Source organism: Humulus lupulus, chromosome 9 (assembly GCF_963169125.1).
Source record: "Humulus lupulus chromosome 9, drHumLupu1.1, whole genome shotgun sequence".
Classification (NCBI taxonomy): domain Eukaryota; kingdom Viridiplantae; phylum Streptophyta; class Magnoliopsida; order Rosales; family Cannabaceae; genus Humulus; species Humulus lupulus.
The window spans coordinates 121125197-121138896 of NC_084801.1; positions in this window are offsets into that span (position 1 = coordinate 121125197).

Below are 13700 nucleotides of genomic sequence, written 5' to 3' on the forward strand. Positions count from 1 at the left end.
GTTTAATAAGTTTTATGATGCATGTGTATTTTTGAAAATGGGAACCAAAACCCCCAAGGGTTTTGTAGGATACCCTAAAACAAAACATGTTTTGAGCTGTGACTTCCAAGGGGTCAAGCAGCCACTGTATATTGGTTTTGTAAAATTAAATTGTACTGTGATGTTGTTGAGATTGAGTCCATAAAATTGAGCTTTTGAAACACTAAATTTTTTTTAGAAATGAGTAAGTTATGCTATTTCAAAGTTTAGGTAAAAAACTGTTTTTTCGTATTCTTATTTTCGGAACCAAGTTTGGACAGCCACTGTATAGGGCAAATGAACCCCATAAAATTTTGTGGACATATTTCTGGCATAACCTATTATTCCACTGTAAAATTTGGTAAGAAAATATTGAACGGTTTGAAAGTTATTAACTTTCAAAGTTTGGAAAAAATAAGGACTTGAAAATAAGGTCATTTTTACCTCATTGTTGGAAAATGATTTCACCAATCAAAAATGCTCATTTTGACCTAAGATTTTACAAAGACCTAAATGGCATAACAAAAATGGAATTGGGAAATTTTGGTAACAATTGGATAAGTAAATTTCAAGTTATGAACTAACGAAGTATGTAGTTAAAAATGTGAAAAATAGGCATTTCACACTTGGTGTAAAAATGAGATTTTGGAACATAAGGTAAAAAGTAAAATTTTGCTTATTTCAAGATATAAATTGGTAAGTCTTGAAATCATATTTTCACTAAAATTACCCCTTTGAGTTTAAATGAATTATTTTTATTAAAGAGTTTTTATTCTTTCTAAAAATAAGAGATTTAATTTATTAATAGTTAATAAATTAAAAGAGGGTTTAAAACCCTATATTTTGATAAAATAATTAAATGAATTATTTTTCTAGTAAGTAAAATTGATTAATTGATTTTGGAAAATTAATTAGTCAAGATGGGAAATTTTTAACGGTTATCCTAATTAAGACACATTAGGCAATTTTCTTAGAACAGTTTTTAGAGATTAAAACCTTAAGAAAAATAAAAGGGAAAAATTAAGAGTTTATTTTCTTTAAAAATAATTAAGGAATTTATTTGTATTTTCTGGATATAATACCGGCTAAAATCTTACATATTTTAACCGACTAGTCGAAAGTGCGGGTTAATAGCGATGTTGACGCGATTCTTCGCCAACAGGTAATTAAGAGAAGAAGAGAAAGGGATTAGTGCCAAATGTAGAACCGAAATAGATATATGATCTTAGAGGATGAAAGAGGTGACTCAAGGCACGTTTTTTAAGTGGTTCGAAGGTTAAAATCCTTCTACTCCACTAGTCAATATTATTGATCTATACTGAGTATTTGATTACTGAGTATTTCTTACAAGAGATTATTTTTTCAACCTCTATCAACTCCCAGGGTCTCCATATTTATAGGAGAAGGCACCTGGAAGTTGGTAAGAAGGTCATCCCGTGACCTTCTTAGTTGTCGTATCAATTCTGTGACATTCATGATTAATTCCTAAACCTAACACATAAGTGTGGTCAAATCATTAGGTAAGGAGGTAATGGGCCGCACGGCCCAACCCAGTCGTGGGTGTCTGAATACGCACATTCCTGCTGCGTGTCCGAGAAGTCAGGGGGATATCAGACACGTGATGCTTGATATATGCACGTTTACCTTGCGTGTGTTGACTTCACAAAGGGTCATAGCCTCCATATGAAGCTCGTACCACGAGCTTCATACTTAGCTCGGTCTTCGACCTTCGGAATCCCTGCCCCGGCCTTAGGCAGTGAAGGCGAGCTCTTGGGGCTTCCTCGAGCTAAGAAGGCACGACATTACGACAGAAGCTCCGGCCCCTGGGGATGATCATGAGGTAATCATGGTTAGGCCGCAGCTCGGCTTGCGAATCAGCCCGTGGGAAAATCAGGGCGTACATCTGCCCCCTAAGCTCCTGCTCGTGGTATATTACGCTGTATATAAGACCACAGTAGGGGCTTTTAGACTTCCCCATGAACTCTTCGTATTCCACTTTTTACGCAGGCGCCTGATAGGTGGAACATCGTGGGTGGTGACGGTACGTCTTACGATAACCGCATTTAATGGCCTAGCCTATGCCCAACCGTCGTTTCGTATTTCGAGTGGAGGGCCTCGGATCCCTCATCAGGGCCATCCAACGGCCCTCTACACGTGATCTTTTACGTATATAAAAAGGGGTGGCCACCCTACACATGGGCCACCCTTTCATTCGAAATTTTTCAAACTTCTCTTCTTCTTCTCTCTTTATCTCAGAAGAACAAACCCTCTACTCTGTTACTGCTACTTTCAGCGTTCAAGAAGCTTAGGCGCACGAATTTCTTCAAAGATTTGGAAGCCAATACACCGACGAAGCTTTTACCAGGGCGACACCTCCATCCACCTCCCAGCCACACACTGTAAGTTTCCTGACCATGTGCGTTTTGAAAATATATGCCACTGTAGCATAGGTAAAAAATTTACTGTCGCCGCATGCAAGGTTTTACTGGGTTTTGTGGATACGGAGGGTGAAATCCCTTTTTAGGTTAGGGTATCTTTGCTGTAGGAAACCATTTTAGAGTATGGGTTTTAGGATGCTTTCTCTGGGGAAAATTTTCTGGGTAGGAGTTTTGGTAATTTTGGGTGCAAAACCGGGTAGCTTAGGGAACACGCCTCACAGGCGGTTTTGCAATTTTCTGCCTACTGAAACTTTCCCCCCAAGGCAAATTCTATCATGACCCTCCTGACACATGAATCCCGAGGAATCGAGGATCTGTTGGGAGCACAGGCGCGTGTTCATCGAACCGCGTGGTCCCACTCTCCACGGGCTGGGCTTACCTCAGCTCGTGCAAATAATTATTGCTTTTTCCTCATGCCTGGGTCGCCTTTTCTGAAATGTTTTCTTTTGTTCGTTAGGCGACCAAATGGCTCCAAAGAGGAATCTCCCCCAGAAGAACGTCAGCAGCTCGGCCTCCCAGCAGGATAGAGGAAAGGCGGCGATGCCTAGCTCCCCGATCCCTCGCTTCGGGCCGACAGTGGAGAAGGAGGTCAAGGTGGCCCCTGATGCATTCTTTGAGGTGGAGAGGATCGTCTCAAAGATAATCGACCAGGTGAAGATTAACAAAATCTTCATTTCCCACAACATCGCCCTGGGGAAAGCATCCGTAGTGGCCCGACCTGCTTCAGATGGCGAGCGGAGCTGTGCGCCGCTCGACGAGTCGTTCGCGGCCTGGAGCGGTGAACACTTTAAGGCAGGGGCCTTCCTTCCACTGGATCAGTATTTTGCTGATTTCCTCAACTACGTGGGGTTGGCCCCGTTTCAGCTCCCCCCCAACTCCTACCGTCTGCTGGCAGGGTTGAGGTATTTGTTCCAGAAGCACGAGTGGGAGGTCCCCACTCCTGCAGACATTTTATATTTCTTCTGCCTCAAAGCCAGCCTGGACCAGCGGGGGCAAGGCGATGGGTTTTACTATCTAACCCGGTTTCCCAATACGGCAGCGGTCATCGAGCTGCCCAGCCACCCTAATGACTTTAAGGACCAGTTCTTCATGTCAACTGGGTTCCGGAATTGCGAGCATCACTATTTCAATCGTCCTCGTAAGTTTTCTCCGACCTTAGCTCGTACTTTAAGTGTCATTTTAGCTCCTCCCGTACCCCGTTCTGACTCAAACTAATCTTGCAGCCATCTTCGCGAGGACAGAGAAATCTGTGACCCTCGGGGCCCAATACGAGACACTGGCGGGCTTGCCCCCCAGTGAGAAGGATTACCGGGTGCTCGTGACGGACGAGACGATGGTGGCTTGTAAGCTGATTTTCCTAAATCAGACTTTGAATCTAAGGAGGCCTCGGGGGCCTCCCCCAGTTCGCTCCCCTATGCCCATCATCGTGGAGGAGGTCGTGATGGACGAGGACGAGGAGGACGAGACTCCACTTGTGAGGAGCAGGAAGCGGGCGCTGGAGGTCGCCCAGATAACGGACGAAGAGAGGATCCAGTCCGGAGCAGCCGCGGGTCCCTCAGGCCAAGGTAACCTTTACATATTTAGGAACTTAGATAGGGCATTTGCCAACCCCCAGCTAGCTAGATTCAACCCCCGACAGCTCGTCCATCGTCACCGAAGTGATCTAGACCTGGACACAACCCTGCTCCACTGCGTCGATCGGCTCGTGTTGGACTACCAAGATAGCCGACCTAGGGGTACCGTAGTAGTAGATAACACCCTAACCTTTAGGTCAATCCTATTCGAGGAGTATGGGACCAACCTCCGTTCATGGCCATCCCTCCGGAGGGGTATCTTAGCTCCGGGGCTTAGGCAGTACGTAGGAGAATCTAGCCCTGAGTCAGACCCGGACCCAAAACTTGCGCCAGTTCGGGAAGAAATCGTCTTAGGTTCTTCTTCCAGCTCGGGGGGTAGGGCTCCCTTAGTATTCGCGTACTTTTTACCTTTAACCCTTTGTCTTTGTCTCTGTATGGTCGCTAATTTGTATTAACCATGTTTTTGTTTTGACAGAAGAGATGTCTCAGCCCGAGGAGAGCTTGTGAGGGGCAGTCTTCGGGGGGAACCCCTCAGCGGGGCCAAGACTGAAAAGGCTTCGGGGGTCCAAGAGCGCCGCTGGGGTCTCCACCAAGTCTCCGACAAAGGAGAAGGAGAAAACCATGGCAGACCAGGTCGCGGGAGCGATTCTCCTTGCTGCAGGAGCAAGCCGGATGCCTCCACCACCTCCGCGAGCTCCAGCTGCCACCCAGGACGCAGGAACGGAGCTCAGGACTTCAGCCGTGGTGGCCTCCGATGTACGCATCCCAATCAATCCCCAGGATCTGGAGAAGATCCCAGAGGCCTTCCGGGGAACGGTGTATGAGTCGGTGAACTACGCCGTCAGCCATATATACAAGTTCACCGAGAAGGAGCTCTGGGCCATTGAGACAATGAGCCCGGTTGGCGTAATGGAGTCCTCAATGGGCATGACCCTAACGGTAAGCTGCCCTGTTCTCTTGAAGCTTTTACCATTACACTTTGCCCTATTTTTCCTCTAAGGCAATTTATCTTTCATTTCTCGCAGGGCGTCGTCGCTCTTCACCGGAGCATCGTCAGGGCCAAAACTCAGCTCGAGGATATGAGGACCGAGCACCAAGCCTCTCTTCAGGAGGCTAAGGCAACTAAAGATGCCTTGGCGACCTCGAAGGCCGAGTTGGAGAAGACCCGCTCGAAGGTCCAAGAACTCGAGACCTCCCTTGCCACCTCGCGGACAGACCTCGAGGCTGCGAAGACTGAGATCCAGGCCGCCCTGGAGGCCGAACGGACCACTTCGGAGCAGTCCCTGGAAGATCTGTTCTATCACTACTGGGCCTACAATTCGGAGGCTGACTTTTCTTTCATGTCACCGAGTCTTTGGGCGCGCTTGATGGTGAAGTTCCAAGCTCGCCTTGAGAAAGAGGCGCCGCCTTCGGAAACTGGGGAAGGCTCTGGCGCGGCGGAGCAGGGTGAGACAGCGACCTCCCAGGGGCCACCTGACGGAGCTTAGGGCGTTTTTTCTCTTTTGCCCTTGAATATTTTTAAGTATTTTTTTGATGTAACCTTTGCATGAGGTGTTTTCACCTCGAGACAATTTGCTTTGACGTTTTTAATTTACGCTTTTTCATGCCTTTTCGCGCTTTGGTTACAATAAATTTTTTTTTGAGAAACTTAGTTCGCGTTAATTTTTATCCATATCTCGAGCTCTTTAGGAAGAACATCGATCAATAGATTTAAATTAACTTCTAAGTTTTATGATCCGGTTAAAACCAGGAACTTAATTTGAAAACTTAGTTCGCGTTAACTTTTATCCATATCTTGAGCTCTTTAGGAAGAACATCGATCAATAGATTTAAATTAACTTCTAAGTTTTATGACCCGGTTAAAACCAGGAACTTAATTTGAAAACTTAGTTCGCGTTAACTTTTATCCATATCTCGAGCTCTTTAGGAAGAACATCGATCAATAGATTTAAATTAACTTCTAAGTTTTATGACCCGGTTAAAACCAGGAACTTAATTTGAAAACTTAGTTCGCGTTAACTTTTATCCATATCTCGAGCTCTTTAGGAAGAACATCGATCAATAGATTTAAATTAACTTCTAAGTTTTATGACCCGATTAAAACCAGGATAGGACTTAGTCAATGTTAACCCTTATCAATATCTCGTGCTTTTAAGAAAACAACGGTCAATCGATAAGAATCAACATCTAAGTCGTTAAGGAGACCTGGTTATATCCAGGTACCATATGCCCCCCAAGTAACTGGGAAAGGGTCTTTCGTGGTTACTTTAAGATTACACTTGCAAATATGCGTAAAAAGCTGATTTTCATTAATACATAAAAAGTGGCCTTCCAGGCCTTACAAGTGGATCATTGATAATATCTCTTTAAGTGGATGGCGTTCCAAGTCCGCGGGACCGCCCCTTCATCAAGTCGAGCTAACTTATAAGTTCCCTCCTTGATGACTTCGATGACCTGGTATGGTCCTTCCCAGTTCGGTCCCAAAACTCCATCTTTGGGATCTTTTCCGGCGAGGAAAACTCTCCTCAGGACCAAGTCGCCCATGCTAAAAGCGCGTTTTTTGACCTTGGTGTTGAAGTAGCGGGTGATTTTCTGCAGATAATGGGCGAGCTGGAGTTGCGAATCCTCTCGCCTTTCCTCAACCAGATCGAGGGAATGGCACAGGAGCTCATGGTTTCGATCCTGGTCGTAAGACTGGACTCTATGCGAAGGAACCTTTATTTCCACGGGGAGGACTACCTCACTCCCAAAGGTTAAGGAAAAGGGAGTATGACCCGTAGGAGTCCGATGCGAGGTCCGGTATGCCCATAGGACCTGGGGGAGCTGTTCTGGCCAGACCCCCTTCGCTTCATCTAATCTTTTCTTGGGGCTCGCCTTTAGGGTCTTGTTGACAGCTTCGACTTGGCCATTAGCCTGAGGATAGGCCACGGAGGAGAAACTTTTTACAATCCCATGTTTTTCACAGGACTCAGTGAACAGGTCGCTGTCGAACTGAGTGCCGTTATCGGAGACGATCTTCTTGGGCAGGGCGAAGCGACAGATGATGCTTTTAACCACGAAGTCAAGCACCTTTTTGGACATTATCGTTGCCAACGGCTCTGCCTCAACCCACTTAGTAAAGTAGTCGATGGCTACCACGGCGTAACGAACCCCACCTTTTCCAGTGGGGAGGGCGCCAACCAAGTCTATCCCCCAAACGGCCATGGGGACGAGATCATCTTCAGCTCGACCGGAGGAGCTCGAGCATTTGCAGCGAATCGCTGGCATTTGTCGCACTTCTTCACGTACGAGATCGAGTCTTTGGACAGAGTTGGCCAGTAATACCCTTGCCTGAGAACCTTTAAGGCCAAGCTCTGCCCCCCGGTGTGGTCTCCGCAGAATCCTTCGTGAACTTCCTGCAGGATGGCCTTCGCTTCACTTGGAAGAACGCACCAGAGGAGAGGTAGGGAATGCCCACGTCGGTACAACACCCCATCGACTATCGTATATCTCGAAGCTTGATACAGGATTCATCGTGCATCGTTATGTCCTTCAGGCAGCTTGCCCTCGACGAGATATTCAAGAATGGGGGTCATCCAGGTCGGCCTGGCGTCGACCATCTCGACCTCAGCCCGGTCTCTTTCTATACTTGGTTTTTCCAAGAATTCTATTGGCACCAACCCCAAGGTCTCCATCTCTCCCGAGGTGGCGAGCTTGGCAAGAGCATCTGCATTAGCGTTCTGTTCTCGAGGTATCTGTTCGATCGATCCTCGCTCAAATGCGGACAGCTCGGCTTTTACCTTTGCCAGATATGCGGCCATCTTGGGTCCCCGCGCCTGATACTCGCCCAGAACCTAGTTTACCATGAGCTGGGAGTCACTGAAGCACTGGACGGAGCTCGCCTTTAACTCCTTGGCTATCCTCAGCCCGGCCAACAAAGCTCCGTACTCTGCCTCGTTGTTGGAAGCCTTAGACCTGAACCTTAGCGCCGAGTGGAATCTATGTCCCTCGGGGGATATCAGAATGATTCCGGCCCCGGAGCCGTTCTCGTTGGAAGAACCATCCACAAAGATCCTCCACAACGATTGGGGCGAGGTGACCTGGGGTGAGCCCTCTGCTGGATCCTCCTGGAATCCCGTGCATTCTGCCACAAAATCGGCGAGGGCCTGACTTTTTATAGCAGTTCGTGGAGTGTAGAAAATCTCGAACTGACTGAGTTCGACCGCCCATTTTAAAAAACGTTCCGATGCTTCAGGTTTTTGCAAAACCTGCCTTAGAGGCTGATCGGTCATGACGTGTACTGAGTGAGATTGGAAGTACGGCCTGAGCTTTCGCGAGGCCGTGATTAGGCAGAACGCCAATTTTTCCATCAGTGGGTATCGTGATTTTGCCTCGAGAAGTCTCTTGTTGATGTAATAGACTGGCTTCTGAACTTGGTCATCTTCTCGTACCAGTACGGCACTAGCTGCATCCTCAGTGACAGCCAGGTAGAGAAAAAGAGGCTCTCCTGCCTTGGGTTTGGATAGCACGGGCGGTTCAGCCAGATGGGCCTTCAGGTCGAGGAATGCGCTTTCGCATTCTACTGTCCATTCAAACTTCTTGTTTCCTCAGAGCAGGTTGTAGAAGGGCAAACACTTATCAGTTGACTTGGAAATAAACCGGTTGAGCGCTGCCACTCTTCCTGTTAAGCCTTGGACATCTTTCCACGACCTGGGCGAAGGAAGCTCGAGCAGTGACCGGATCTTACCGGGGTTCGCCTCGATTCCTCGGGTATTGACTATGAACCCCAGGAATTTCCCTGACGCGACTCCAAAAGTGCATTTCTGGGGATTGAGCCTCATGCCGTATTCTCGTAGTATTTTAAAACATTCTTCCAGGTCGGAAACATGGTTATCGGCAGTCTTTGACTTGACTAGCATGTCATCAACGTACACTTCTATGTTTTTACCGATCTGGTCCGCGAACATTCTATTTACTAGCCTTTGGTAGGTAGCTCCGGCGTTCTTCAGTCCGAACGGCATGACCTTATAGCAATAGACATTAGTCGGGGTCATGAAGCTGGTGTGTTCCTAGTCCGCCAGATTCATCGCGATCTGATTGTAGCCTGAGTACGCGTCCATAAAGGACATGAGCTCGTGCCCCGCCATGGCATCCACCAGCTGGTCAATCCTTGGCAATGGAAAACAATCCTTGGGGCAGGCTTTATTCAGGTCGGAGAAATCGATGCAGGTTCGCCATTTTCCGTTGAGCTTTGGAACTAGCACGGGGTTGGCGACCCAGATTGGAAACTTGGCTTCGCGGATAAAGCCACATTTTTTGAGCCGGTCTGCTTCTTCTTCTAGGGCTTCAACCTGGGTTGTTCCTAAACGTCTTTGCTTCTGAGACTTAGCGGGAATGCTTTTGTCCAGATGAAGCATGTGCATGATGACACTCGGGCTAATCCCCACCATGTCCTCGTGGGACCAGGCAAATACGTCTAAGTTAGCCCGCAGAAACGTAGTCAGCTCCGCCTTCCTCTTGCCGCAGAGATTTTTCCCGAACTTGACCATCCGTGATGGATTTTATGGATTAAGGTTCACCTCCTTGAGCTCCTCAATAGCCTGGAGCTCGGATCTGTCTTCACCTACTCGGGGGTCAATATCCTCACTTAAAGCGACATTTCCCCCTTTGGCGCTTTGAGGTTTTTCAATCTCAGGGTCCGCTGAGGGTTCCTGAGATTCCTCTTCACTCAGAATGGCCATAGCCAGCTGCCCAAGTTTAGATTTTCCCTTCATGGAAATGCTGTAGCATTCCCTGGCAGCGAGCTGATCGCCCTGGATAGTGCAGATCCCTGTTGAAGTAGGGAACTTCATGGCGAGGTGTCGAATGGAAGTGATAGCCTCGAAAGCTATGAGCGTAGGTCGGCCCAAAATGGCGTTGTAAGCAGTGGGGCAGTCTATGACCACGAACTCGAGTAGTTTGGAGACTGTCTGAGATTCTTCCCCTAGGGTGATCACCAGCTCGATCGTCCCTATCGCCGCTGATCCTTCTCCCGAAAAACCATACAGCATCATGGAGGTTGCCTTTATCTCGGCGACGATCAAACCCATCTTCTCTAAGGTGGATCGGAATAGGAGGTTCACCGAGCTCCCGTTGTCTATTAGTACCCTCCTCACTCTCCGGTTGGCGAGCTGGACTGCTACAACCAAGGGATCATTGTGAGGGAACTGGACATGGCTTGCATCTTCCTACGTAAAAATGATTGGTTCCAATCGCTGCTGCTTTGACTGGCGCTGCTCCGGGACGAACTCCACTCCGTTGTGAGCCTTTAGTTCATTCACGTATCTCTTCTGGACACCTCTGCTCGTGCCAGCCATGTGCGGTCCTCCAGAGATGGTGGATATCTCTCCTCCGACCACGGGGGGAGGGACATCCTGATCTACCCGAGACCTGGGCTGACTGGCTGGGGCTTCTGGAGCAGGTCGACTCGCTGGGACCCTATTCCGCAAGTATTGAGCCAAGGGACCGGCTCGGATGACGTCGTTATGAAAACGGCAAAATTTGGAAGTGTCTCTCTTTCCCTTGTGGTGCTTCAATGGCTCCGGCCTCTTCCAAGGGACCCGAGTAGAGTTGGCCAAGAAGATACTCTCTCTGGACTGGGTGAGCTCGGTATACGTCATGAAAATGGGCTTAAACTTATCTACGGACTTATTCTTCTTTTGGCCGTGCTGACTGTTTTCGCCATTGCCCTTTCTTTTTCCTCCACCGGGCTGGTTGCTCTGTGCGACGTTTGGGGTCGCTTCCATGACCTCCGTCTTTACTCCCGCGGACTGATCGGGAACCTGGCTGGTTCCCGCAGCTGAGGCTTCGGCTTCTTCCAAGTTTATCCATTCTTGGGCCCTGTTAAGGAATTCGTTGACCGAGCTGACTCCCTTCCTCTGTATATCCTTCCATAGGTCTCCTCCGACAAGGATTCCGGTTCTCATGGCCATGAGCTTGGAGCTATCATCCGCATCTCTAGCTCGAGCAGCGACGTTCGCGAATCTGCTCAGGTAGGCCTTCAGAGTCTCACCAGGCTGCTGTCTCACATTAGCCAGGGAGTCGGCCTGAACACGGGCGGCCTGGGAGGCTCGGAATGCTCTTTTGAAGTCGACTGAGAAGGTCTTCCAGGAACTGATTGACTGTCTTTTACTTTGCTTGAACCACTGTCTGGCAGGTCCAGTCAGTGTGGAAGGGAAGATTAAGCATCGCAACTCCAGGCCAATGTTATGGGCCATCATTAGGGTGTTAAACATCCCTAAATGGTCTGACGGGTCTCCGTCTCCTTTGAACTTTGACAAGTGAGGCATACGGAAACCAGATGGGTATGTCGTTGATGCTATATTGGGGGCGAAGAGTTCCATCTCGTCTCCCGAATCATATTCGTCTTTTTCTTTTTCTGATAGGAGCTTCCTCATTAGCTCCTCCATCTGAGTCAGGCGCTCGAGGGTTTGGTCCTGATGTCCTTGGTTATTCCGGGGTTGTTCAACAGCTCCGGATCCATTGTACACATTTGGTGGATTATTGCCCCTCCTATCTTGAGATAGGTTATTTGGGACATTCCCTCCATTATGTACTCCGGACAGAACCCCCCCCCCCCCCTCCTGAACGAGCCTGGCCATCTCCTCCTGCTCTGTCCCCTCTATGAGAGTTGGTGGTGACGACCTGAGCTTTCCCCTGGCGCCCTGCTGCGCCAGGAAGGTCCAGCTGATGGCGGGTTTCTCCTACTACTCCCATAGGCTGGGATGTCCCGGACGGGCCGAGGAGGAGACGGATATCTGATCGGAGATGGAGGATGCCTGACTGGGGAGGCGATCCTAGTTCCGTTTGGACGGATCAAGTTTGGTGGGGGCCTTTCGGCCCTGCCAACCTGCTGGTCCTGCGCCGGGCGATCTGGACGAGGCGCAGGACGGTCGTCGGGGACGGGCTGACGTCATGAGCCCTTCCCGGATCTCCTTCGGGAATTTTCTCGAGCTCCCCTGGGCGTTCTCGAGGATGGTTAGGAGCTAGGAGTCGACGTCCTGACCGAACGGCTGTAGTGCTGTTGTCCGACCCTAGGCATTTCCTTGAAGTTTGCCTCTCGATGGTGTGATGAAAGGGTGGAGTTGGCTGCCGGAAGTCTATCCGAACGGCTATGCCTGGACCGGTTACCCCGGCGAGACTTAGGAGCCTCGCCTTGCCTCTCTCCGACGTTAACGCCGGTTGTGAGAGGGGGTAATCGGGCCAGGATATCCTGGATTTGCTGGCTAGCTGTTGCTAACTGACTCCTCAGTTGAGCGTTCTCCATTTCCACCGCAGTATAATAACATGGGTTCGGATTAGGTGGCCGAGGCGCCAAACTACCGGTATCATCTTGGCCCACCGGTTGTTTTCCTGGCCGCTGCTGGACTTCAGGAACTTGTTCATCAGAGATGGTAGTATGATGAGCCTCCTGCCCATCATGTTGTTCTGTCTCGTTACCATGCCTGGACCGAGTAGTCACCATAGTTGGATGTTTGCAGCAGCACTAATCGAACTTTCTCTCAATGAAAGCACTAAACTGTTGACACGGTTCTTCGCCAACAGGTAATTAAGAGAAGAAGAGAAAGGGATTAGTGCCAAATGTAAAACCGAAATAGATATATGATCTTAGAGGATGAAAGAGGTGACTCAAGGCACGTTTTTTAAGTGGTTCGAAGGTTAAAATCCTTCTACTCCACTAGTCAATATTATTGATCTATACTGAGTATTTGATTACTGAGTATTTCTTACAAGAGATTATTTTTTCAACCTCTATCAACTCCCAGGGTCTCCATATTTATAGGAGAAGGCACCTGGAAGTTGGTAAGAAGGTCATCCCGTGACCTTCTTAGTTGTCGTATCAATTCTGTGACATTCATGATTAATTCCTAAACCTGACACATAAGTGTGGTCAAATCAATAGGTAAGGAGGTAATGGGCCGCACGGCCTAACCCAGTCGTGGGTGTCTGAATACGCACGTTCCTGCTGCGTGTCCGAGAAGTCAGGGGAATATCAGACACGTGATGCCTAATATATGCACGTTTACCTTGCGTGTGTTGACTTCACAAAGGGTCATAGCCTCCATATGAAGCTCGTACCACGAGCTTCATACTTAGCTCGGTCTTCGACCTTCGGAATCCCTGCCCCGGCCTTAGGCAGTGAAGGCGAGCTCTTGGGGTTTCCTCAAGCTAAGAAGGCACGACATTACGACAGAAGCTTCGGCCCCTGGGGATGATCATGAGGTAATCATGGCTAGGCCGCAGCTCGGGTTGCTAATCAGCCCGTAGGAAAATCAGGGCGTACAAGCGATATCTTGAAAGAATAAGATTTTTAGCGGATTGTGGGAAAATACCATTGTGATACCCGAGCCTAGGTATCGAGACCTTAGGATAGGTCTCCCTGAGACTTAGGGTTTAGTTTTGAATATTTTGTATGACTTTCCTTAATAGGTTTAAAACCAAATAAGGATTATAAATCCTTACAAATGACTTTTATTAAAATGACCAAACTGCCCAAAATAATAATAATGAATTATGAGTGACATAATTAATCCGAGTATACTGTATGGATAACTACAGTATTGGCTAAGCGTAACTGGACTGAACGTTGGAGGGTGAAAACCTGCTGAGCGCTAAGGACTCCAAGTAAGTCAACTTATATTGTATGGCTGCA